The 24,236-nt window shown below is 36.5% G+C and overlaps 1 protein-coding gene and 1 long non-coding RNA gene across 4 annotated transcripts in view; one reads left to right on the plus strand and one right to left on the minus strand.

The window, feature by feature from the left end:
- Positions 1-24,236, minus strand: part of LOC110379698 (homeotic protein ultrabithorax) — a 125,215-nt gene that overhangs the window by 65,811 nt on the left and 35,168 nt on the right. The window lies entirely within an intron of this gene.
- The window catches only part of LOC110379708 (uncharacterized), a 58,151-nt gene that overhangs the window by 3,372 nt on the left and 30,543 nt on the right, over positions 1-24,236 (plus strand). Inside the window, exons 2-4 of one of the 3 annotated variants that reach the window (XR_002429763.3) lie at positions 6,425-6,627; positions 14,025-14,269; positions 17,078-17,187. This is a non-coding gene — a long non-coding RNA (uncharacterized LOC110379708). The remainder of the gene's footprint in view (positions 1-6,424; positions 6,628-14,024; positions 14,270-17,077; positions 17,188-24,236) is intronic. The other 2 variants (XR_002429762.3, XR_007510516.2) reach the window with 2 other exon arrangements.

The raw sequence follows: 24,236 nt of genomic DNA on the forward strand, positions 1-24,236 counted from the left end.
TACCGACACTAAGCGTTGATTGACTGATGCTTATTGACGCATCGGAAAACTTTACTCACCGTAATGTGTTTTACTACATATAAAACCGATTTTATGAATACTTTCAACTATTTGCACGTGAAAAATATCTTTTAGATCTTTCAATAGATTTCTTGTTTATATTTTGATCTGTTTTTAATTATTATTGGAATGAAATTCTTTAGCATTCAGTATGCGTCCAATTTCTTGAATAATTTATTTATAAAGTTTGTTTAAAGTTTATGATTACCTAGATTAGCAATTATGTTATGTAGTAAGCAAATTGTATTATCAATTAATTACCAATTACGACTGACATACATAATTGCTAAATATCAGCTACGATTACATGTATAGTTCTGACGCAAAATTATATTACAAATCATAGATAGGTATAATGTACCAAGTGCCAGTTCATAGCTGGGTATATAAATAGGAATGCCACATGTACTCGATATGTCCCATGTTCCCGTTGAGTAATTAATGACTAATGAGATAATTGCATATCTGTTTCTGCTTTTAATATACTCCCCGTATACATATAACTAGTTATATATTATCTAATCGTACAACGCAAACGTCTTGATAGGATCTTGACTAATTTATTGACTAAGAAATTATTTAACTACATATCAACTGAGTTGATTTATGACTGGAATAGTTTATGATAGTGACGTTGACTTTGCAATTTTGGAACGTTATAAAATGGTTATTCTACTGTCTGGTTTGGAAACTAAAGTGTTAGGAAAGTTTTTCTAGGGTTTATTTTCGGTTGATTTTTTATTCATTTTAATTTCTTATAATCCATGTCATCCCTACATTTATTTGAGTCAGATGGAAGAGTTTTTCAGCCAATGCAAATAGGGTCTAAAAATAAGTTTTCAAGAGGATGCAATTTTCAAAACACACCAATCTAATTTAAACAAATGGTTCTCAAGATTGATAGCAAACGATTAATAGGCAGTAACAAACAAAAAATATAATCCTAGTTTACATTTGTGGGTGTGTACCGATGCCCGCAAAATGCTCAATATTGACTTTTACAAATCACTTCTACTCAATCAATGTCTACAAATACAAGTACATTTTCCAGACTTCTTATTACTTTTAAAGTTTTCAATTCTCAACCTTCAGCTTCAGTCGCAAAGTTCATTTTCACTTGTTCTGAAGTTTGGGTATTTTCTTTCAATATAACTAAGTTACAGATCTTATGATGACTTTTGTGTGTTATTTGATAGTTGCGGTGTCGCTTTTATTTTCTTTTAAAAGTCAAAAACAAGTTTCGTGTTTGATTTATTTGGGGTATAACGGTTTTTCGTTTTATTTGACTGGATATTATGTTATACTTACATATTATAAAACTTGTTTTAGGTTCAGAACTTTTACTTAAGTTTTATATGGAATAATCAATGAAGAAAAACGGTAGGTTTCTTCATACCATATTCAGTCATGTTATTTGAAGGTAATTTCAGATAGGAAAATTGTAGGTATAGATTTATACCAGCTATTTAAAATCGATGTAATTAGAACCATAATTCAAAATGTGTTTTAGTTGGTCGGGGACGAAGTCATTATCAGATAATAACGAATCGTTTACTAAGGGCCTACGCACACAACGCGCAATGAGCGAGATACGAACGCTACTTATGCAAAAGCACGCCACAACACAAATCTATTTAAGCTCGCACGATGTATACGTATTTACAATATTTCTATTACGATAAATTGTTCAGCTAAATTTTGTGGCTTTAGCCCAGGTGAAGGCATATCTGCATATTTATGAAACCACGGAAGCCTCCTTAAGGGGAGCGTCTCGTTTTAAAAATGGCGGAAAAATGTTCGTTTTTTTTACCCCCGCAAGTTTTTAACAAGATCCACCTTATTTATGCTGTACTAGGGCGGGTATCTGATGAGATTTATTGTGGGGAAGCGTGACGGATCGAACAACTTCCAACGAATACGTTTTGGCTGAATTTAAATTGGCTCCTTTACGTATTTGTGTACTTTTTCGATAAGACCGCGCCTAACTCGTTATGTCTACATGAAAATGCGATAAAACTTCACACAAAAAGAAAACTGTCGCTGAAAAAATGTTGGAGTGTAGCTGCCTTGCTTATGAATTATTAAATAGGCCTGACTTAAGACATAAATGCATAAGCGATTTAGTTTTGTTGCTTTAAATGTAGTTGCAAGTTCAGACTGTATTGAGTAAATTCTCTTTTGTCCCTTATTCAGCTATAGCGGGATCTTCTTTAGCGTTTTCTTGGCACGTCGCCAAGCACCGCTTTGGTCAAGGGAGCTCATGTGCTCATTAACAAGCCGCCGACTAGTTCCTTTCATCTGTGATATTAGGAGCCTGTGGTTGAACACAGAACGTCTGTCTCTTACAACGACGATGCTATCAATTTATGTGGATGACTCCTCTGCTTTTAAAAACTTTTCAGTTAAGATTTACGATTCTTTTAACCCGCCCAATTTAAAAACTACAGTGTTGATAAATCAACTCTACCTCTTACTTAATAAAGGAAGTTCAAACAAATCATTTTCTTCATAGCACATAAGCGCAAGTGAATGACCATCTACATAACTCTATCTCAGGTTCATTACTTAATTAAAAAATTACGTTATCACAGTTATAAAATCTACTATCTTAACTGTATCAGAGGTATTCCATGGCAATTACCCACAGACTATTATCAACTTCAGAATTGGTTGAATAAAATTCTCCATAGACCGCTGCATAGAAATTAATGAATTAATTAAATCAAAATTATGTATTTATGTTTGGAATTAAGTTGTTAGTTAAATTTTAGTGCGGCTAACGATATTTTATATAACGTTTAGCTTGGCTTAATATCTACAAGCTATCTTATCTACAATGTCTTGAGTTTCTTGTATTATATTATACAGTAGGCTTGATTGTTTAACAAAGGTTAAAGCTTGAGGTAGCTGCACCAAATACATTTAATCAAAGCCAAAATAGCAATTACACAAACTCCACCCACAAACTTGATTGATTGATTTGATTGATTTGAATTTTACCAATATCTTTTACGTCAAATATATCGTGCTTATTTTGACGATATCAATCCAAGAAATACTAAACAAAGCACATTAATATGATAAATACAATGTTAAAGTTAAAGCATCTACATTCTCAGAAAACCAAAAGCAAAACACAATTACGCATAGGGCATCGTCCTAGAACTAACTTCCTTACATAACATCAATTTCTAAAATTAATTCAAACCGTAAACACGGCTCTTATATCACGACAATTAATTTAACAATTAAACGTCAATCAATTTGAGATTACGGCCGACGTTGCTTTCGATCTGTCACAATTTCTACGGACTTGTTATAATGTAGCCACCAATTTAATCTGACCTTAGAAACACCCACACTTTCCTCTGAGAGTTAGGACACAGTATGCCTAAAAGGGGGGAGGGTAGGTCTTCGAGCACTGGTCGTTGTATCTCAGTGCAAATCAGTCAAAGGTGCTAGCAGGTCAAACTGATAAGTGTATGCGTTGACAACGCAATGTTGTAGTATGAATTGTTCTTAATTGCTGCTGTATCCGAGTGGAAACGATTGTGCAAACTGTTCCTGAATGCGTTCTCTGTTACAAATTGAGATAACGAAGTGGGGTAAGCTTTTTGAGATAAGCAGTGGATTAAATGTTATGAAAAATATGAAGCGTCACTGTTATTTTTGATCTGAAGTCGGTATAACGTTAGGTATTGCTTATTTTTAAAACCTAAACTATTATTAACTAACCTAACTTTTTAACCAAACCAATTACCAAAATTTTAATTAGGTAAACAAAACCTAATTTGTCAAAATACACCACCACATAACATAAATGGTTAAAACTTAGTTTCATTAACCAAGTAAATTAATTTCATGCTTAGTAATTAAAAACTTCCCACTTTTTCTATTTTTTCTCAGCATAAAAATTAAAATAAACCTTAACTCGATATAAAATCGATTGAAAGATAATACATCGATTGTATTCTCATCGCTCATTAGATCGACTAATTTATAACGTAATCATTCTTGTAGACGCATACATAATTAAACTAACGATTTATTACTTAATAAACATGAGATTGTAATCATCTATCTGTGAAATATTGCCTACATCAATACTGCACTTAGTTTATGTTAACTAACAGGAGGATAGTTTCGTTTTTCAATGTTAACGTGAAAATTAAAGGGTGGAAGAAAATTGGTGTAACATTAGTAAGTGGGAGGATTTGGGACTAGTCGGACAGAGCGGGCTGTTATTTTAATTATATCTTGTAGATTAGGTATTTTATTTATAAAAAATAGTAATAAGTATAGGTGCTAAAGTAGCATTATAATATAACTTTTTGATGATTTACAAAATACTTTGTAAAAATTCACGATGAGAATTGGTATTCCACATAAGAAGTAACTTTATACCCATAATAATTGCAGAAAACAGTTTAAAGTGAAAGTCAGTCGAAAAAATTCACACACGTATTATTGATTTCCAATAAAAGAAATTGCCACCGCAATTAAAAGTGGTTAAGTTCGTAACGAACGCATCCAAAAACAAGGATTAATTAAAGAATAACAACAAAAGAGTTAAACAATTGGTCTGAGAACAAAGAAATGCTCATTAAAAGCACGGTAGCGGCTAACTAATTGCGAACTAACTGAAAACTTTTAACTTAATAATGAACTGACTGGAATAGATGTATATACATAGGTATATAAGAAGATGGTATAAATAAATTGTTAGAATGTACTTAACATTTTCTAGTGATGCGTTTTGGCGTGAAGGTTTTAACCCCTGTTAGGTAAATCTTTTTTTTGTATTTTATACTAAAATATCTACCTGTTTAAAATGCGTTTCTTAATTTAAGTAAGTATTGAACTAGATACAATTACGCTTGTGTTATTATTATTTTATGCCGTTTAGGCAACATTATTCAATAAAAAATACCTTGATAATATTCCAAGATTATATAACACAAAAGCTTAATTCAGCAAACAACAGAAACCAAAGGGTCGTATAAAACCCACCAATTTAATGAGGTCCCCATAAATAGGTTCATGTATTATTTATTACAGACCAAATGCATTTTTGGACTCCGCCGCGAATGCTATTTACTGGCTTAAGTTAAGCTGTAACGCTTTAAGAAAACTAATGATACTACCACCAGATAGTTGCATTTAAAATCAGGAAAGTATACTCTGGAAAGCGTCTTAACGTAGATTTTTTTCGCCTTTTAAGCATTATTTTTGTTTACGTCTGCTTTGGAATAAATTTGAGTAAAATGACTCTCAACATTTGGACAGGTTTATCTGCATAAAAACTAGTCGGTAATAAACTAGATATTTTTATTGCTAATGCCATAACTGTTTCATAATCTTAGGTAATGATAATAATTTTCTGCATAATTCAGGAAAAGAGAATACGTTTTGCTTAAATCCTCTTTACGTCCATTCTAGAACACATTGACGAGCACATCATTATTCAGTACGCAGTTTTATCAGTTGCTACGTCAACAAAAACAAATCCCCGTTCAGTACAAAAAGCTACACATGTCACATGTTGTCGATATGCAAAGCGATTATGTATGAATTATGTAAAGTGCCAGGATCCAGCTGCCACTGCTACTAGCACAATGAACACTGAACATTGTCCCACAACGTGTACCCTTTTGTGTACAACTCGCCTTAACCTCCGATTAAGACGAAAATGGTATCTCATTTTAATGCACCAGATATTCTAGACTCCCGTTTACAATACCTTACCCCATCTAATATTCAAATACCAACCAACAAATTACGTGTACTGCACGATGTTTTCATAAAACCAATTAATATGAACATCGGAACCCCCAGCGTTTAGAAATTTCATCTGGAATTTGAATTTTAATAATACATAACAATGGTCGTGTATTCATACGTCACATCAATGCTTGTTTCCACGAGCTGTATGTTCGCAATTTACGTCTCTCCCGGGAGACGAAGAGTAATGGCAGTGTAGGGAGAAAAAGTAAAAAAATCGCTACGACTCGGTCGACAAGTTCAGCCAATTATAACTGACAAGCGGCGCAGGCGCGGCCGCTCGCTCAATTTCAAGCCTTCAAGCCACATACTTTAGTATTTACCTACGATACATGCCTTACTTGTTATTATTATTGCTGAAACAAAGAGGATACATTAATCCAATTACTATTTTAACGAACATTTCAACGCAATCGTACAATTAATATTACAAATCCGATTCCAATTAAAAACTTATTGCTGACTGATTTCAAGCGGCCTGTTTACATTTCAACAGCCGTAATTTGTTGAAAAACAAAAATTCAAAGCGAAATTCCAAGTTCCACTTTTAAATTCTATTATCTGCCTTCTACCTTCATTACAGGTACGTTCGAAAAGTTAAAAAGTGACACGGAATGAATCATGGCGTGCGATCCCTAAGAAATATTACACCCAAGCTGGCACCATAAAGCAAACGGCGTGGCAGAGGCGATACAACGATAGCGACACTGCGAGAACCGACAGACACCACAGAACTCGCCTTTCTGGCCGCTACAGGGTGTTCTGCCTCACGCTTAACACCACTATGTAATTATAAACTCACACCCACTCCAACAACTAAACAATTACACCGAACTCTACAAAAAAGTTCAAAGATTAAAGACTCTAATTAAAAGACAATGGCACGTAAAATATTTAATAGACAGAAATAACTGCTTTGGCAACTATGCAAGTTGCTGCTACCACAGTTTTCACATAATCAATTCAAAAAGCCTCGTTTTATGTACGAATGAACGTCTAAATAAGAGCGGCGCGAAACTTTTTGTGATAATATTTCTACAACTGTATAAAGTAAAATATAACTGTGCGGTAGTTATCGCGGGGTAATTACAGCGGCGTATTTTTCGTGGATGTAATCTTTAAGTCGTCACGGAAAATGATAATAAACTTCTAATTAGTTCGATAAGAGCTTAATTGAGGGTTCGAAAATGCTTCACGAAAAGAGCCACCTGTGTGTGACTCCCACATATTTTACTCACCAACACAGGGACGTAATGAAGCAATTATATATCGATATTTTTATGCATAAAATACTTGGCGGATATCTGGTCGGTCCGCGTTGGAACGTTCAGAAATAAAACAAAGCGAGAGGTTATTGTTGGCGCGGGTAGGTGTGTGCCCGTCTCGGTTATCGAGCTTTTAACCCGACGCGCGACACGTCGCGACATCGACACGATTTATCGCCTCACTAGCCCACTACTCATTCGTATTTCCCCGACAGAATAAATTTCGAATAAACAGCCGAAATGATTGAACACGAAGCGCTTCGGCTTTTGTCTGCTGGCCGTGGTCCGGGGCGGTCAGCGTGACTTATGCCGACCGGACCAAATGCACTGCTGAATGAGCGAATCTACTTCTCGATAGCCATTATTGACAGTCCTGTAAAGTATGAAGTACCTATGTTTTGTACGATTTATGCCTTGTACCACGTCACCAGTTTTCCTAACAGCTCATTCAGATAGGAGTGGTTCTCACAATTTTATTTTTAATCAAATAAAAGAGTACTAACCCCGCTTAACTATTTGGGGGGTTTAATTCGAAAACAATTTTCCCTTATATCCTGGCCTAGTAACATTTATTTCTGAACCCGAATCAGTCACTGTTCGTTGGCGCGATAACAAGTTAGATAATGTGTAATCTCTCTCTGGATGAAGACGTTGACTGAAAGGTTTACGCGTGTCACTACGTCAGTCCGCTTTCAGTTATCTAGAATAAGGTCTTTTATTTTGCCTATAATATATTTATCAACGATATAAATAGGAACAGAGACAGGCAGTGTTAATGAAACTGACAGAGTGACGAATATAGGACCACCTGCACACATTCTTTTAATTATTTCTTGTGCTATGTCATTACTTTATTTTCCTTGATAAGCGCAAAACAAAAATACTTGATAATAATTAATCCATATTAATAAGGAGCATTGCTTAAAAGAACTGATATCATGCATCCTAGATTTTGTCCCACATGGTCAAAACAATCACCAAAATCCAGTCACCACTACAAACGACAATACATCACAAACAAATGAATGTCCTAAAAAAAGATAACCCTAAACTGCCCAACGCCTAATTCTTTAAAATAAACAAAAGTGCAGCAGTGTGTGTTGGCCGAGTTTGTTCAACTCGCGCTAGTGCCGGGTTAACTCGTTGCCACCGATTTATGTGAAGAAGTTTCAGCTCACGACTTCTTCGCGACACTTGCTTCCTTTCCAAGCGCGATTGTTTCTTTCCAAAGAATTTTCTTTCTTTTTAATTATGCTCCAGTAGGTATACCTGGTGGAAAGTTTATTTGGTGAACTTTGTTTCTGGGGTGGTTATGTGTTTTGGGGTTTTGAGATTATCTATTTTAAGCTTTTTATAAATAGAAAAAATGAATGAACTAAATACTTAAACTAATAGGTTAATTTTATGTATATTTTTGATATTTTTTTTGACATCTTGGAAGAATGGAATGCCAGAAAAGGTTGAATGAAAAAAAAGATCAGGTTCCCACTGTATCACGCCCACACAAAATGGCGAAATATTTATGTTCTACATTACATAAATATGGCTTTTTACTACTCTAACGACTCTGAACAAATACACGCTCAATTTTGACGAAACATAAACTTGCTCCTTATATATGGCGTGAAAACTATGTATTAGTGCTTCAAAAACATGTCTGTAAACATTAAGGCGTTGAAATAGTTATTTTAAAATGTGTTATTGTTATAAAACAACCATTTTATGACTTAATTAAGCGTAATATTTATATCGCTTCTGCAAAAGTTAACGGTCTAAATCTATATTTCTTAGAAACAACGGCCATTTTCACGGAATTTTCACAGTTTACTTACATTTGAATTGAGCTTTAATCGTAACAAGTCAGTAAATAACAGTCTAATTTACACATTTCGGCGGAGATTATTCCGATAATTGCTGGTATGCAATAAATTGCTGGATATTTATTTAGGAGCTTGGCAACTTCACTAGATACAAGCAGACTCAAACGAGCACTAAATTAACAAAAATAAGACGTGATACCAAATTCTTGTGTAAAAGAGTAAATGTTAGAGGTCTAAAATGGCGCGGAACACAACTTTGTTGTTCCTTTATTTATGCGCAGTGCAGGGCAGCGTTAAGTTACTTATACGTGTCTAGTGTCGAGTGCGGCTGTCGGACACTCGTGTCAGCGAGCTGACAATTAGCTGGGCGACATCTGACGACATAGGGCGCGGTCGTGAGCCACGACAACCACACCACTCTCACATAAACCTCAATTCTGCTTATCTGCTAAGTAATAGAATTCTTTGTTCAACGCCTTTTTAACATCGGTACCTATTATGTATCTACAGATTTATGCTCGTCTCCTAAACTCTCTACCGAACAGGTATCGCAAATCTTTCTGCAATATGTTACATTTAATCGACGTTATAGGGTCATTATGATTCAGGAACAACTACTGTAAGCGCCCATAAAACCATAAAAGCTACGAGAAAAACACCAAAAAGTTCCAAATGCTATCAAAATTCGTAGGTATACCACACTTCCATTCATTCTGTTCGCTGATAAGATGGGCCGAATAGTGGCTGGACATTTATCTTTAAGATTAATGAGCCAATTTTCTTAGTTGGCTATAAAAAGAATCGGTAGGCCGACCTCGAAAGCCATCAGGACCACTTACGGGTTAACTTTCGGCAACGTGAACTATGCATTCCTTTGCAAAAATATAAATGACTCAAAGACGTATAAATTATTCAGATTCAAACAATTATTCTAGTCGTAAATTATGTGGCAGTCGATAGTGCGGTGACCCAAGTATTCTCTAGTAATCACTTGCGTTTTCATTACTAAAATATTGTGACCGCCTTCAGTAAAAAAACGCAACGAGAAATAAACAAAGTTTGTTTTGGCCATGAATAAACTTATCTTATTAACTGTGCTGATGAGTAATCACGTTCTCATAAATATGTAAATTAACGTCTGTTTTTTGCGTCGCAAAAAATTAAAACGCGTAAAAATGTATGAAAAAGCCTCCGTACTTCAGGGACCGAGCTGCCAATAAATAAAAATGGAAAATTTAAATTCAAAATAACAATTATAAGGACAAAATTCTTCCCCTATCCCTTGGGTGGTATGTAAGGAAACAAATTGGATTAAAGTATCAAAGGTGAAATAAAAAACGCGCATATACTTACTTCTGCGATGTCTGTGCAACGTCATCGGTCTCGAGTGTGGCTTTACAATATTGGGTATGCTACGGGAAATTCATATTTTATTCCAAGTAAATATTAAACAATATGGCCGAAAATTGGGTAAACAGTGTTTTTTTAACATCTGTAACTGTGACACCGCCAGCCGTAATCGTATTTGCATTTAAAACGGTAAGTAAACATAGAGTATTTTGTGAATGGACGCGCCCGCGTTTATGACTCGTTTTATGACCTGTTAAGCGTAAGGATCTCTCGTAAAATAAATTGTTTGATGGCTACTTTCTAGTCGTTTTTATCTTTTAGATGCTGTTTTTTGTCATAAAATTAAACGTCCAAGAAATTACATAAATTGCGGCGCTTTAAACACGTTTACAGAAATTAATTCGATAAATTTTTCACTTTTTGAAAATATTTTGTTCTTCAGCTGGGACCTGATTTGAATTTTTTAATATAATAATAAACAAAACTGTTCAATATTGAACAAGTTATTTTAAGAAGTTAAAAATCATCAGTCTCTCTATGTTCACAAAGTATGTACACTGGCCGCTTTGTTTTCGCCCACATAAATCGGCCGTGTACCGCGCGCTAACTTATTTTTGTTCGGAGGTACGCGCGATAGATGGATCCAATTCCAAATTATGTCTATCTTGGGAATTAACGGTGGGACGGGGATTCCAGTTTACCCAAAAAAAGTGCGGCAAGAGGGTGTGTGAAGTGGGGGGGATGGAAGGGGAACGGATGGAAGTTATTTTGGAATTATGATTCCGGATGCGTCCTGCGAGCGCCGCGTGTTTCACGCCTCGTTTCGTGTAATATCTGCCGGTTGCAACCGTTTACGTTGCATTTGAACGCAATAACGTACATGCGGATAAAGCTGCGTCTATGACTCAATACTATTTAAATAAATTCTTTGACACACGGTGGGCGAGAATAAACCGTCTTTATGCACGTTTTAATTGGCATTTTTACCCATTTGAAGTGTGAAATAAACAGATAACTGCCGCCTTGACATGCAATGACCCACTACATCGATGCAGCGTACTATCTACTTCATAAAAAAATATTTAAATTAAGAGTCTCAATTTTAACCCTCACAACGCACACCCAATTTTAAAATGTACACCACAAATTCCGGACCTAATCCAATTCGCGTTTGGGCCGAAATTAAAACGTCTGGCCAAAAATGCGGGACGTGTGTTTTAATGGGGTGTCACCAGGGTTCTTAAGTATTCCACCGGCCCACCCTATAATACCCAGTCTCCTTAGTCTGGCACGTCCTCCCCTTGATATATTAGTCCCAGTTCGTCGTACATAATTTTGTAGAGGGTGGTACCTCCTTTACTCCCCCCGTTGCGAGTGAACCGACCGATCCTCACAATACCAAGGTTTTGTTTATTGGCGTATAATAAGTGTAAAAACGTAATTAGGTACGTCAGTCAACTGAAGCAACTGGATAAATGTTTTGAATTGACGCTCTCCAGAATTATTTTCTTAAATATGTGGTCCGAATGGCCCGCAGTTGGAATTGTAGGGTTAGTGCAGACGTTTATTGCATTAACTGCCTATAAAGGCATACTTTTTATCGTATTGCCTATAATAAGCTTAAGAGTCTATAAAGATATAGTAATGTTCAATATTAATAACGATCATAATTTATGTGAGGCTTTTTAATATCGGAAAATCATTAATTATATAAAAATGTGTTTTATAAGGTGCATAGTTGATAGGATGAGAACACGTTGTGTTGGTGACATTGCAAACAGTTGAATGTGCGTAGTGTACAACGTTGTAGGGTAGGTACTGCAAGGGTAATTTACTGCGTTACCAGTTGTACATGGCGCCATTTGCATTTGTCATTTTGGCTATTATTACTGTCGTAATTAGTACATTTTCTAAAGTAAAATTTATCATACGTATTTTTACAAAAGTTGAATTCATAAGCCGATATGAAATTCACTTGGCTTCAAAGAAACATTCCATTGTGAGCCGGTTTATTTATCTGCACTCAACAGCTTCTAACGGAAAGATATATTTTGTCGATAGAATCTTTCGAGTCAGCTGTCATTTCCTTTCTGTAAACATTTTCAAATGTGGGAGATTTTTGAAATAATTGTATTTAAACAATGAAGAGATAACAATTTTGCTAAGTACGTAAAAAGTTGTGCTCAATTTGTATGGCAGAGAGAATGTTCTGTGGTAAAAAACAAAATTGCATGCGTGGTCCACTCTAAATAACTGAGCGCAAAAAGTACATAGTACCCTAAATAAATAACCATAGTAGGCATCTTCACCTCAGGCCTAATACACAACAAATATGTAGTAGCTATGTGGCCCACGCACGGTATTGCACAGTGTGGTAAAACTTAATTACAGAGACACAGGAGAGTCGTCAATCTACTGCGGTCACGTGTTCTTCAGTATTGAGTTAGGTGCACAGCGCTCCAACATCCAATAACGCTGGAAAGAATTAGGGGCGCTACAAAATATTGACTGACAAATGAAAATTAATGTTCTATCGAAAATTTATGAAGCAATAAGCCAAATTTTTCGAAGTGGAAATGGAATTAAATTGCTAACAAATACAGGAGTTCTAGCTCGTTCTATAAAAGGAAATTCCGAAAATAATTTATTTAAACGCGAAAACAACATAGAACCACAATATAAAAACTTTGAAACAATTATGAAGTTTCGGTAATTTTGTTGTGTTAGTAAAGTGAGTCGAAGTAACTTTCGCGGCACACAATGGGCGCCACATATTAGACGCAGTATTATATTAGTCCATTAGTTAAATTAAGTAAGATTTCTCACCCTATCTTCGCAAGTTATTTATCATACGTGTATCTACATTAGGGAGTGCAATACATTGTGGTTTAGACATTTAATTTTGTACTGAACATAAATCTACATTTTGCTAATGTGCATGACGTTAGGAGTAATTGAGATGAGTTAAATCGAAATATTGAGATTCATGATTTGTTAGACCTTGTGGATAAATGTTAGATACTTTAAGCTTATACATACAAGTCACAATCATTTACTTGATATTAATAGTTGTCTATGTAATTAAGTAGATACCTAAAATACAAGTACCTACCTTTTATTTCAGGGCGTGTTAAGGGGAGTGGTTTTCATTTGTTACCTAGGCACTTACTTAGTATAGAATAGCTCTGAATTTTTGACCATTTTCAATTTCCAAAATGACCGCTATCCATTTATCTTTTTAATATTGTTTTTCTTCACTTATTTGAAATCATATAGATATACAGTGCTATACTATTGAGTCATTAGAAAACAATATGGCTAAGTACTAGATCACTGCCCACGCGCCTTCGCCAAGTCCTAGATAGTTTATAGCGACCCTACACAGTACAAAATAATACAGATAATAGTTCGTGATACTTTGCTGTAAATATAATTTGAAATAGAATGTATGTACGTCTACGTGAGATTGTTAGACCCCATAAGTTTAGGAAAAGATAAAAATATCAAATCTATTTTATAATAGTTAACATTAAATCAAATAAAAAATACTGATTTTGTAAAAATTTATCCTTATGAATAAAGTTCTTATTCCCTACCAACATTTTTTTATCAAAGAACTTCTTAATTAAAGATGTACTAGAGTAGAATTAATATAGAAGCAAACTGGAGTCAGTAAAACTGTCCTTATAGAACATTAAACATCTTCAGCTTGTTTATATTTGTCTAACTTGTTTACATTGCATTGCAGCTTAACATGGAGATACTTCTATTAAAGACGGCGATGTGGGCAGAACAATGAACTAACAACCAAAATAATGGATGAAATGACTATTGCGCTGCACAGAAAAATGGATCCAGAGCGCCAGCATTCAAAGTTGAAAATAGAGCAACAAGCCTCGGGGCGGGCAAAGAACTAATGTTGGATGGCATGATGAAATGTGACAGTTCATTATGCGGAAGATAACGGACGCTACAGCATACAGGGAACAGTGAGTACGTATGTTATACGCACCTACTCTTTAGGCGGAGTCGAGTGAGAAACGTGTTTTCTTGGAGCATGCGTGCATAAACCATCCAGGCATCCGATTAAATTATTTAACGTCTTTATTCCCCCGTGGTGCACGCAGGTTGCATGCCGGCACGCGGATGTTAAGATACATGGACTTAGCGTGTAGGCTACCTAATCTATATAAAGTCCTACTTTAATACGTGCATATAGTCCTTGTTTTATGTATTGTAAATCGATGCCTGACGCTTTTATTTCAATTTTAAACTAAGTAATACATCCAAGAAAAGGTTTCTAAGATAGATGATTTCGTACAAAGTTTTCCTGATATATTTCCATACAAACATTTGCTCGTACGCGCAATAACTCCTTCGGTCTTTTGAATTCATCGTAATCGGGGAAAAATGGCGCACAGCCAGCTGTCAGTAGATTTAATGTTGTCTACGAAACAGGATTTCGACAAAAATGTTGTAGGCAGAGTTTTAGTGTAAATAAATCATTCTTTAACAATGCTATAAATATTAGCACAGAATTTTTAATGCATAAAAGATTTTTATAGAACTACGCACGCAATGTTTTGAAATTATTATATTCACAAGAAGGTCCTACGAGAGACTTCCGTAAACGATTTGTTGACCTTGTCGATTGGGGTCTAGCTCTCGGAACAAAACCGGAATATTAGGAAGGTCACATCAAGCCGTTTAAATCGTAGCCAAGGGCCATTCGAACATTTCCAACGCTTGTTACAGTGATTAATTCAATAATTATTCCAGACTCAGTTATAAAGTTACTGAATATTAGCCCAGTAGCTAAATTGAACACAAATCTGATAAATTAGTTGAACTGATTAAAATTTATACTTAGCTTCGTGAAGATTTAGAATGGTTCAAAGGCAATAAAGCATCACCAGGCATTACATTTAAGGCTTTAACTGTAGTATATTATTTAATATTAAAGATCTTAAGGTAAACGGGCGAAGTGCCTGCAGTTCCGCGATAAGGCAGCCCCGCCTCCTCATCCCCCGGTTTTTGAGGGGAGGTAGACTTAAGAGGCGGCCATACTTCAAATTGCGTTTAACTTAGATAGCTAGTTTGATACATTGCCCCCATTATTGCATATCAAAGGGCTCTGATAAAATTGTGGCGATGATAAAGTCTGAGCTTTTTTATTGGGGTTCCTGATCTACATAGTTTAGATAAGGTGCCGAGGAAAGCCGCGTTGATTCCACTTTAGATTCATACCTGAAACAATAGGAAAACATTTGTTAGACATTTGAATTGTGAGTTCAACAATAATTTAATAGGTATAATTTGCAATGAACTGCGTTGTATGTTATCATAAAAATCATAATCAAGCGCAATCACACCCGTTGTATCAGTTATTCATAATACGGGAAAAACCAACAATGCGGAAATGATAACTCATATGTAGTACCAATCTGATCAAAAGTCATCTGGCCGTCAACTCATAAAATAACACAAAAAATCTCATATCAGACGAAAATTTGATTACAATAAATAATGTACTGTACGCGAATTCGTAAATGAAGTATCACATGGAACACACACACGCATAAACCACGCACTGAACGAATTGCAAACTCAGCTCTACATCACTAGCACGTAGACGCAAACATAGCGGCGGGAATATAACATCGATTCTATACTCGATACCATATCGATAGATACGTATCGATAGCGGCAATAGATACTATTGTCACAGTTCAATTTAACAACGTACGCTCCAAGATTCCCTCGGATATCGCAAAGTCAGTCGAACTGAAGTTTTCGTGATTCGAATTTGTCTTTTGCAGACTTATTTATTTCGAGATAGTGCATGAGATTTATAGTATATAAATAAACTTTTATACAAACGTGACTTCTTTTGTGTATATGCTTTATGTTTAAGGTAATGTAAATAGGGTATAGGCTTTCAACATCTAGCTCCCTACTAACTCGTTCTAGTCCTTCCCAGCCCGCTGAGAGATCCAAAGGATAGATTATCGCCAGCTAATAATTCTCTCACGATTCAGAACTCACAATAGCCCGAAGCGAAACTGTATCGCTACAGATAGATTAAACATCGGAGCCCAAATGAACGCACGATAATTTATCGGAGCAACCCCCGTGTGTATTAGCTGTATCCGACTAATGCCGGCTTTCGATATTCGGCGCTCGGTCGCGATTCGATATTTACGATCGAACGAGTCGCATTAGACTGTCCGCCCGTAGGTAAATTAGCACAGATGCTCGCCACTGTTACAGTGATTCATTCCAAATTGGCTTTTCAGCGGGGAAAAAACGGACCGAGCCAGCCACTGCGGTAGACGCTATCTAGGGACTGCAGCTAAATAGCTTTTAAAAGAGTTTGCATTTTCCTTTCGAGCTTCGAATGGACCCGAACAGCTGTCGTTCAACTCGTCTTCCAATTTTCTTGTCGGTTCTACAAACTCATTACTCGTTTATGAATTGATTGTATGAACATAAAGATTTGTAATCTCGAACAAACAAAAAGTCGCACATATAATGAAAAACCTTACATGATAAAAACGCACTAAATAAAGGCGATTTGCAATTAAACGTGGTGTAATGTGAAGGCTGGCCAAGATCGCTGGTAGCGGCAACGCCTTGCGATTCGTATCGGCCCGGAAAGGGCCGCCTTAACGCGTGCTAGACTACCCGATAAAGTATTACAGCGAAATTGTATGAGTTATATTGTGCGAAGTGCTTGTTTAAAATCGTACTGGTAATTTTATACGCTGAACGGTGCTAATGAAGGATGTTATTTGGTTGCAGATTGCAGTGAAGAGGGGAGTGGTCCCGATGTCGGCCCGCGTTTTGAGTTAAAATACGGCGTTGTACGAATTAAACGCGTCATGTGGAAATGGAAAAGTTTTAAACACAAGGTAGAGTAGCGACAGTAAAATGTTCAATTATAGGCTCTGCTAATTATGAAAAGAGTATAATTCGATGATATAATTCTGAAGTTTATTCACTTTATTGTTTGGTAACCAACATTAAACATCCATCAACAACCGAAATGCATTCATAGCTTACTTTTAATGAACTGCAAACGATAGTCAGTGAAATACGCAAATGTAACATTTCCCAATAATGAACCGGCGATATTACCTTTAGTATAAATAATCCGTGCCAAAGGGTGGCTCCGATGCGATGCTACTGCAAATCAACCCCCACTACACCCCCCCACCGCGGGCTGTCGACGATAAATAAAATTCACGTTTTAACAATAAAATGCATTTTCCGCAAATGCTCCCAGTGAATTATTGTCCGGGCTTTACGAGCTTAAAATTATATGGGCACGTGAAATTTTCGATCTCGATAATGCATGGCCAGTGTACCGCCAACACTATTTTCGGTCGATACAATGGACGCGATTTTTAAATTACCGACCACTTACATCGATCAGTTTAATTTAATAAAATGCATTTGGTGCAATACAATTTTGTTTAGTGCTCTTTACAGGAACTTTCGGAATAGGTAGTATATTAGATGATACGTGTGTTGCAGGAGGGTTGCATTATTTTGTGCATTTTCCATTTACAGAAATAAACCAATGCTCCTTGCATCCCTCAACATATCTTACCCCAAAATTACACGTCACGTAGCAACCATAAAAATACTTATAAAACATTTCCCGATGGAGAAAAAATACAATGTTTTATTTGCAACAAAAATACATCACACGACCGCTTGATGGAGAACCAATAGCGAGTGTCCCTCCGGCACAGATGGCGACACGGACGCGGAGATAGCAGAAAAATATGAATTGTAGCTTTCGATATTTGTCACTTGAATTACAACTCCCAGCGGACACCCAGAATGGCGGGACTACTCGCACCTCGTTTGCTGAATGATCTATTTTTTTTTCACTGGATTTCGGCCAGTGACTCCCGCATAAAATGGCGGTTCAATCACTCGTTGAGTAATGCGATTCACGTGCTAGTGCTACTAACGGTCGATGATGCATCCAATTTTCAAACTCGATACATTTTAACTGCCAAATAAAGCTCACAGATTTATATCGAAAAAAAACAATTGTACATTATTCACAGACTCTTAATAAAATCTAATGTGTAAGGCCATAATAGATTACGTTACACATAAAGTAAGATTGGAGTGGTCAGTTTCTTTGACGGTCAGCCTTAATACGACAGAATCTTGAATCATGATCCCCAACAAAATGTCCCGATGCTATTACATCTTGCCACCGTGCGGGAGCAATAAGTAAACAAAACTCGTAATAACGGCCAGTCACGCCAAGGAAACCAATTTGGGAGGTATTTGTAAATGTCAAATATGTTTGTGCGCACCTATTTATTGCGAGCATCCCTCACGTACGAGTAAATAACGGAGACACTGCGATAAAGTGAAAAGAGATACCCAAAAACTGCAGTGAGCTACGCCTTAACTGCTTAACCGACGTTAGCCAATATGACCCTTAAGTACCTTGGTGGAAAGTTGAAATTGCATCGAAAAATCATAGTCCTAAGCCATTTGGTGTTAAGGTTCCTGCGTATACAAGTGGAAAACTCAGTGCGCCACGTGCGAATGATTCATGTTCGTCCCTTAATTAAAGAAGATTTTAATTGTATCGGATGTCTGTGAAAGCGAAAATAATGCACTCCTAAATTGGGGTTGGAATTTGGAAATTTATTTTTGTTAGCCCACCGAAGTATTGCTTTGCGTGTTTTACTTTGATACCGATTTTTGGACGTTGGAGTTTTACCAGCTTTGCCTGGTAAACTTTTTCGACCAAACGAATGGGACACGGGAAAAACGTACGCTAGATAGGCAGTTTGAAATACAGGGAGCAATTCTAGAGCTACCGCTCTGATCAATCTAATTTACGTTGGTACTGTTCCATGTTTGCTTAACTGCAGGCAATCAACAATTTCGTCTTACCAAACACCCTTAAATTCAGTAAATTCATTTTGCGTATATAAAGTCAAGCTGCCGCCGACTTAAAATATCTTTCTTAATTACAAAAGCCTTTGTTGAACGTATCTGATCTATGTAAGCAGTCGGGGCGAATGTTTTAAATAGCAACCCAACAAATAGGTTCCGGTTGAGCGAAATAAGCAAAACTCCTTAATGAAAGAATATCTGAAGGGTTGCCACTGTTTGGAAATTAAATGAACGGAAAACAATTTTCAAGAGATAGGGATGGGCATTAAGTAATTAAGAGAGAATGTTCACACTGTATAGGAGGCATGATGCATTTAGAAATGCAGCTATGAACGAATTTAACTTTAAATAAAATTTCAACTTTGCTAAAGCTATTCCCAAATATATTCCGCCTCGATAATAATTTGAACACAAATGTCCACTATGTTGTATGACAGGGAACAGTCGATGTTCCCGACCATAAAACGATGACGGAAGCAGTGTAACGGCCCTGTAAGCTTGCCGCGTACTTCATTTGGTGAACAATGGAAAGGCCCCGTCCCACAGGCCCGCAGCGACACTGGATAAATTGACTCGGGCTTTAACTCGCGCCCGCCCGCGGAAAATTGGGGAAAATCGATTTAAATATCTTAAATGTGATGGCTTATCTCGATCGTAGGAGTTAACCCGTGCTCACTGCAGCGCTGCTATTGACATTTGTGTAAAAATACCTTTTCAATGAGAAATTCACAGGTACTTCTAGCCTTTGTGTCGATGAAAATTATTTTCTGAATTTAAAATGCGTTAAGTAGGTATATTGAAATGTATTTACTGTAAATAAATAATTTAAAGTGAAATACTTTTAACACTGATACATTTGATTAATTAAGTGCGAAATCGGAGCAAGATACGGTTTTAAAAGTAAGACTCGAATAATCAAGAAATGCCAATTAAGAAATGTAGCCCCTTTGAAAGGCGAAATCTAGATAGCTGGCCGGTCGGTCCAACTGAACCGGGGCCTGATGTATCTCGGCTTGCACGCGAAGTTAAGTAATTCTTAGTAGTCAAATGTGAATAATATAAACTGTAAATAAATCAGGTTATATGTACACGTGGAGAAAATACTTGTTACGCTTTAAAAACAACTCAGTGGCACATAAATCGTGCGGCCCATTTTGTAAGGCCCGAAGACCTCAAAGCAAAGTAAGCCTCCCGCTTAATTCAATCTAATAGAATCACTCGGATTGCTTTCCGATATTTACTGTTTGATTTTTCCCCTCGTGTCGAGATTTGGGACGTTTACCCAAAAGAGGCGTGTACTGGCACGGTAATGGCCGGTAGGGTCGTTGGATACATAACCTTTATAATTAACAATACGGCCTACACTCTATGAGGTGAGAGTTGATTATTTTACGAGTTCCGCTTTTTCTTCCCTCTCTTCGTTGTATTTTCGTAAGCACTTGAGTGGATTAATTACTTTTATTGTAGCTTTGCTGCCGGTCTTGGTATTTTATTAATACTTAAAAGAATTGAGAGAAGAAAGAAAGCAATATATGTATACTGTACAAAACAACAGGGTGTGTACAGGCATAAGTTTTATTTATAAAATACGACTAAATTGCCTTAGGCAATACAAGTGGAAAAACAAATCAAATTATAATTCAACTGCGTAGCACAAGTTTATTGAATTGATCATGCGCAAATATTTATCGATGGGGACGTAACAAGATAGGGTCAGAATTTATTGAAAACCAAGAGCAGTGGCATACATAGGTAAGTAACTTACATAAATTGACATCGGCAGCAATCAGACAAATTGGCTCCATCCAAACCCCTCGCTAACCGAATTAATCTGATACGTAGGTTTTCTTAGACAAAACCACTTAGATGGAGAAATATTGAGGGCATAGAGAGGGAACAGGAATAGCCCCTGATGCGAATTGTATTATTTATTGTAGTTTCGCGAGACCAAGCAAAAAAATAGTGAGCTAATGAATTCATACCAAAATATACGTACCGAATAAAAGGAATGGGGGAAGAATATATCGACATTCTTTGACCATTTTTGCAACAAGCAACGCGACAACGGTTTCATCGCATCTTTTTGTGTACATTATTTCATTTCAAAATTCACTTCAGTAAACTTTTTGTTCAAATAAATACATCTGTATCGCCCCTTAACATATGTGTAGGTACGTGAATAAATATTCAACAAATCCACCTTTAAATAAACAGTATGGGGGAAATGTTTTGCCTCATTCTGAGCAAACGATGCTTAAGATATTTATTAGGGGATGAATTGAGTTTTTAGATATTGCAACGAATTTTTATCTCACTTTTGCGCAACATAAATACAGCCACGATTTGTCCGTTCATCCTGAAGATTGTTGTGTCAGCGTTTTGTGTTATTACATTTATTAACTTTTCTTTTGTGATAGTAACTAGCAACTTTAACTGCGAAGAAACAGTGTCTTGCATAGAAGTAGACAAATTAGCAGATTTACTTTGAATAAAACCAGCAATTACAAAACTTACAATAACAAACCGAACCAATGTAAATTGGACTTTCGGATAAAATGTTTCAAATCATCCGTATCTCCCCTACCCTTGTACGCAACATTAATAACATCTGCTCAAGACGTTTAAATCCTACTTCTGTAGGAAAAACTGATTATCTAATTAGAAGAAAGCCTCCGCAAGAGTCTTCTAACTGAGGGCTAATCACAAATTAATGAGGGCTTGTACCAGGGTGTCGCGGCGCGATGATAATTCCCCGCCCCGCTGCGTTAAGAACCTCATCAATTATGGCGAAGCCACCCCCAGCGGCCTGAACCTTGCACCCCTTCGTGATCTAGTCACTATGGCCATCTATGTTATGGGCGCTAAGTTTAACACCATGGAAAATATATGCTATTTAGACTCAGACCGGGAAACACAAAGTATGTTCATTGTTCAAGTTATCTGCACTCACTTCATTACAGAATTCTTTCATGTATGAAGCTGGGATTTTTTCAGTGCATAGTGTTCGAAATAGGGAAGCGTAATCATTGGAGCTTATTTCCTTAGTTCATTAAATATGATAAATATTATTACAAACTACCAGTAGTTAGTTAAACGATGATAATGAAAAACTAAACGCATTACTCTTACATAAAAAGCTGTGAGATACATTATTACACTGTTTAATTTATTAGTATAATTTCATTGAAGTAAAAGCCAACCCTTGCAATAATTAATGGCCGTTAGACAGTTGTTGTACCGACACCAAATGCTTCCGTTCCGAAACCACACTTGATTTGTTGTTCCGTCCGCTCAGGAGTTACTAGCACCAGCCAATGTTTGAAACACTCTATGCCACCATATGCTACGGGTTCACACCCGAACTAGTTAAATTTAGAATAATTTATGCCATCGCCACTCAACATTGACACTTAAATATATTGATAAAAAATATAATATTTACAGCCGATGTTTGAAGTTAGGCATATTGCGTTATCACATGCAACGTTATTCCAGTATAATTGATAGTGTTTTATGTGAACACAGATATCGCAAACAACAGGTTTTATTTAGCAGACTACAATTTGAATGGGATCACCCTAAACGGAGCTCTTGTTGTTATGCCATGAATATAAATCGTGATAAATTCCTCGCGAGACGGAGGGGGTCGCGGGAGGGCGGCGCAGCCTCAAGGGCTTTTTTCTTAAAAATAACTTTTGTCAGAGTAATTCGGAGGAGTCCCGGGATTTATGGAAAGGTGGTGTCACCCCGGTAATTAGTTTTTAACTAGTTCTGATAAGGGTCCGCAGTGCTTTATGCGCCCTCTGTAATAAGTTTAAACTAATGCTCGGATTTCTGGGATGAATTAAATTCGTAACAGCTGCGGTCAAAAAACAAACAACGTCATATAGAAATGTTTTGCTCAAAAACTTTCGTCAAAACAAAAGCGTCCCAAGCAATTGTTCTGACATGTCACAATATTTTTATTGTTACCATATTTTGCACGTTTGCGGCCCGTCATACGGCTGGAATATGGGTATGATTTACGAACTAAAACAAGAAGAAAAAAAAAGAAAGTTCTTCCACGAAACTTCTTTTATTCTCGGAGAAAGTTGCGTAAAAAACTGGAGGCGCTTAGAAAAAAGCAATTTTCTAGCTCAGGTGTGTGAGATGTTCTTTATCTAACTTTGCATCCGAACCGCTTTGTTTATGACGGCATATTTTTTTGAAGTTTTGAACATTTTATTACGTTGTACCGTGAACTGGTACTTTGTACCTTTTAAAAGGCCGCCAACGGTAGAACAATTGTTGTTTTGTAAACTATCTTTCTTAAAAAACTACAACCGCTACCTGTAGCGGTATGAACAAAAAGCATAGCTTCATATCACCGTTACGTGAAGCTTTGATACAGCAAAACAAGTTTGTACAATCTGTACCAAAAGTTTAAATAATAAGCCCGAGAAAGCCACATCGCCTTTTTAATGGACACGGAAAATATAATTTGAAATACTCTTTATAGCTCCCATAATGTAGCCAAGTGGGCCAAAAAATGGTTGTCACCGTCTGGCGTAGTACATTAGCATGAAGGGTGTGAGGCAAGGAGGCTTTATCAGGAGGGCCTTTCCTGAGGGAGGGCCAAATAATGCGATATTGCTCGTTTGTGCGAGGCCCTATTTATCTATTAAAAAACGCAAGATTTACGGGCCAGTATAGGAAACTTTAGGAAGTTTTTATGTTGTTCCGCCGCTCTCTGAGCTAATATAAGAGATTGATGCGTGTTATTTTAGCTTTGTTTGGGTGTATATTAGCTAGTTATTTTGACGTTTACTGATGTTTTCATTGCATTATTTTGGTCATAAAATCTTTGTGTTCTCTTTGAACATTTAAGTATTTGTTTACTATCATAATATTGGGTATTATCTTACAAATTGAGATACTGTTTGGACGTCAAGGTTTCGCTCTATGACCTACATTAACTGGGAGTTATGTATCCGCGGGTAGATAGCGCGAGTTCCTGATCTGCGACGTTTATATTGCTTCGCGAAGA

Source organism: Helicoverpa armigera, chromosome 14, assembly GCF_030705265.1.
Source record: "Helicoverpa armigera isolate CAAS_96S chromosome 14, ASM3070526v1, whole genome shotgun sequence".
Classification (NCBI taxonomy): Eukaryota; Metazoa; Arthropoda; class Insecta; order Lepidoptera; family Noctuidae; genus Helicoverpa; species Helicoverpa armigera.